Source organism: Enhydra lutris, unplaced genomic scaffold, assembly GCF_002288905.1.
Source record: "Enhydra lutris kenyoni isolate GAN:26980312 unplaced genomic scaffold, ASM228890v2 scaffoldscaffold26, whole genome shotgun sequence".
Lineage (NCBI taxonomy): Eukaryota > Metazoa > Chordata > Mammalia > Carnivora > Mustelidae > Enhydra > Enhydra lutris.
In genome coordinates, this window is record NW_019154110.1 from 24715232 (window position 1) to 24719934 (window position 4703).

Below are 4703 nucleotides of genomic sequence, written 5' to 3' on the forward strand. Positions count from 1 at the left end.
GGGGGGGGGCGCTTGGCCAGTGGAAATTACGACATTCGTCTGACTCCTAGGCTCCTTCCATAAAAGCTAGTTTGTGTCATCATATTATTATACTTTAGCAACGCCAGCCCTCAAGGTCTTGAAATTTATGATCGAATTTCCATGGATTAAGGAATAAGTTTACCCTCTTTTAGAGTGACAAACTGCAAAATCATGTACCAAAGATGAAGTATTAGAAACTGTATCATAAATTCCAGCAGTCCTGGCAGGATCATTGCCCCTGATTGTATTTCCAAAGTAAGTATGTTTGTCTTCATACCTCTTTTAATTCGCTTTAATGACTGCATTGTTATGAATCTGATTTAAGAGAGATTATTGGGGCACCTGGCTAGCCGGGTTGGTGGAGCCTACCACTCTTTATATGGGAGTTGTGGGTTCAAGCCCCCTTGGGTGTAGAGAGTAGTTAAAAATAAAATATGTGGGGGCGCCTGGGTGGCTCAGTGGGTTAAAGCCTCTCTCTTCGGCTCAGGTCATGATCTCGGGGTCCTGGGATCCAGCCCTGCATCGGGCTCTGTGCTCCGCAGGGAGCCTGCTTCCCTCTCTGCCTGCCTCTCTACCTACTTGTGATCTCTGTCTGTCAAATAAATAAATAAAATCTTTTAAAAAAAGTAAAATATGTGTAAAAGAGAGGAGCTTATTGAAGAGCAACTGTGCTGGAGATTTTTTTAAAAAACAGGCATATTCTGGGACACCTTGGTGGCTCTGTCCTTTAAGCATCCAACTCTTGATTTCCCCTCAGGTCAGGATCTTAAGGTGGTGAGATCCAGCCCCTTCTTAGGCTCGCAGCTAGGCGTGGAGTCTCCTTAAGATTCTCTCTCCCTTTGGGGCGCCTGAGTAGCTCAGTGGGTTAAAGCCTCTACCTTCCGCTCAGGTCATGATCCCAGGGTCCTGGGACCAAGCCCCTGCTCAGCGGGGAGCCTGCTTCTCCCCCCCTTTCTATCTGCCTACTTATGATCTCTGTCAAATAAATAAAAATCTTTAAAAAAAAAAAATAGACTCCCTTTGACCCTCCCCATCCACCAGCTCCACCCCTGCTCCTGCTCTTTAAAAAAAAAGTAAAAATTATAAAAATAAAATACAAAAAATTAAAAAAGGCATATTCAAACCGGAAGCTTTGTTACCTAACTCTTCAAGCATTTTTTTAACTTTCTCATGTTTGTCCTAGAAAGGGCTTCTTAACCGAAGAACCTAGCTTCGGAAACTCTCAGGCCCACAAACCCAGGTCTAGATGTTATGTGCTCTCCTGCCTGCTACTTTTAATGTTATTTCACTTCACTCAGATAAATACAGCTTTTTCAGTCCCATCTGATCTAAGAACAATTTTCTCCCAATTATTGATGAATTTGGTGACTAAGTTTTGCAGAAGATAATAAAACTGGCTCAAGCCAGGAAAATCAAATGAAGAAAACTTTCACCGGTCTTTTTCCAGGTTTCAATTATCTTTTCCAGCTAACCTGAGTAATAATCAGGAAAGACTTACTTTCTGATTTAATTTTTTCTGATTGGTGGACTTTTAAAAAGCCGAATAGGGGCACCTAGGTGGCTCAGTAAGTTGTGTTGCTGACTCTTGATTGGTTTAGGTAATGATCTCAGGGTTGAGCCACCACCTAGTTCCCTGCTCAGCCAGGAGTCTGCTTGTCTCTCTCTCTCTGACCCTCCCCCAACTCCTCCTCTAAAAATAAACAAAATCCTTTAAAAAGCGAATGAAAATTACTCAAAGGTTAAAAGTTTACTACACGAAGGCATATTACTTTTTATCAAATAAGTTTATTTGCATGTAAATAAACAGGTTCTTTTGTAATGTTTTGGGGGAAAAATCCCAGATTTTGTCTACTTTCAAAAAAATGAAAAACCCCAAAGTATTTACAAGAACGGCCATACTCACAGAAAATCAAATTTGAAAGATTTTTTTTTAGAAAAGACCCTCCCCAACTGCTCCTGATGTACATTTCTAAAACACAAAATAATAAAGCCCAGCTTTTACAGCTAAGCACGTTTTGCAACCTAGCTTCTGAGATGTTACGTACTTCCTACCCCTCAAAAAACTAATTCAAGGGTAGAAATAAGGGGGTAGAGGAGTTGAAAAGGGGAGGGAAAAAAAAGGAGAAAGAAAATGAGATTGCCCAGGGATTGTGAAAGTTCCCTATACTGTCCTCTGCTTTAAGTGACTTGACTGGATACTGTATGACTCACTGCCTCCCTTGAAAGGGTTGCTTCTGAGAATTCATGATATTGCTGCACTAAATTTTCACACCTAGGCCTTAAGGAAAAATCTTTCCAAGAGTCACTAACCTCAAGGCCAGTTTTGGCAATTATATCCTGCTTCAATTCTCCCGTTTATAAAATACGTTTTAAAACACATGGATCTTGAACCTGAAATCTTCATGTACATCAGAGCAGGTTTTGACCAAGAACCCCTAACATGAAGCCAAAAGACAGAAGAGGAATCAGGTCAAACTAAGAATACATTAGACACCAGCAGCAGCAGACAGGTAGAAGTTGACTTCATGTCCTTGCAGTCTTTTGAAACAGGAGAGTGAGGACACCTAGACAGGAGGGAGGTGTCCCAGGCTTGGTTTATTCTGCCTCTTCTCCTCCACCCTGTGGAGAAATGCAGTGCTCCCTGGTTCTCAGGCAGGGTGAAGCAGGTTAGCCCCGGCTCCCTGTTAAGCAAGTTCAGATGCTGGGTCAGTGTGTGGGGTGTGCCCATCGACAATTCAGGGGCTTATCCTTCATCCAGATCCTAACTCGGGATTCTTTGATCTGGGATGAAGACAGAAAGAGAGAAAAGGCTTCCCAGTTTACTCATTTTGGTATCTGTTGGCTCTACTTGGGGAAGCTGAGCCCCTGATATGTAGTACATTCCCCATAAGATCTTCCCCACCCAGAACAAACTTAAAAACCACGTAACATTTTTTTTTCCTCTGCAGAAACCAATGGGATAGGATTCAAAACTAGGTGAGAAACTTGTGAGAAATCCAACCTGGTTATATGTTTGAGAGGCTGCTACTGTATCAGCATCACAAGATAAAGCACTCTGGTATCACCTTGCCCATGTCCTCCTTAGTGTCACCCAAGACATTTGACTCTGATACGGTAACCGATAACTTTTCTTGCTCCACTTTGCACTGTTTCGTTTCCTACTTCTTATTACCTTGGGACACAAAAGTGGCAGAGTTGTTGAGAGCTGATGACCAGAAAAGGGAGAACACTAGAGGAAATCAGAGACAGTCAGGAAAGAACGCCAAAGCTGATTTTCCAACTCTATGCTAACTCCAACCTGCAGAAAGAGCTGAATATAGAAATCTTCTTCAATAGCTGATGAAGTCACTCCATTTATCACACACACACACAAATGAATCACCTGGTTTTTTTTTTTTTTTTTTTTTAATCCAGAAGAGTTGTGCTGGGGACTGTGCCCCGTCCTGCTGATACAGATCCTGAATGGAATCATCAGGAATGGCACAGTGCAGGTGTCAAAATCAAAGTAAGGCCGCAGAATTTTGAGAGGACCCTCCAAATACTGAGAACTTGTGTTGCACTCAAATGGTCTCCTGGATTTCTATATTTATGAGAAGGGCTTCTTATTGATGTCCCCCAGAATCCAGACTCAGACCTGTTCCTCCAAAAAGGTCCAATTGCATTGCTACATAGTAGCAAGGGTGTATCTTCATGCCCACCTAGCATTCCAGGCCCCCATTACTTCAAGTGAGCTTGAAATTGTTTTAAGTGAACTATGGCTGCAAATTTTTTACTGTGTTATTTAAGGGAGCATACAGTGGAGTGACTGAAGTCTGGACTCCTCCTCCATGTGACGCAGAGAAACAAGGAGCCCAGCTCTCAGGAATGGCATCAGTTCTCCTACAAACAAAATGCTGGGATGTGGACTTTTGGCACACTGTGGAAATAGGAGAACTATTAATTCTGTAATGGTTTTCATGCCACTGGGTCAGGGAGGCTGTACATTAAACCTTACTGCATCTGAAAACATGTTTACTTCCCAAAAAGCCAGCCCAGCCTTTATTAAAGGACAAAAGAGACTATAAATCAGTACCTCCACAGAGAGGTAACTCCTAATATTCCTATGATGTCTGAACCCTACGATAAACCTCCTAAAACAAAAATACCATTTTGGTTTTTCTATTTAACTCCAAAGGTGGACTCTGACTAATCTGTTTGGGCTTAATGCTACAGTACCAGCACAAGCTATAGGCTCTCTACCACCAAATAAGCCTTGCTCTTCCACCTCCCATTACTTTGAACCCTGAACCTTATAGAATTAGAAACACTGTATAAAGACAAACAGATAAAGGGTTAAAATATTACAAATAAATAGCTAAAATTATCTTCCCTCCCCCAATCACTCCTAAGAAACAGACACCAAACATTACTTAAGTGTCCAAAATGACCAAAGTCCTTCATTTGCCCATGCCTCAAATGGACAACTATCCAAACAAAGTGAACAACCTTCATGCAAATGCATCAAGGAATGTATTGCTTTTTCATTTGCTGCCCAGCCCTTCAAATACATGCACTAAAATGAGTTAAAACATGGCCTAAAAATGGAAAAAGGGAGAAAAAATATATATGAATATTTCCCACAAAACTGTTTCCCACCCTTCCCTCTCCCTATGCCCCACCCACCCCCTCCCATTCATAAGCAA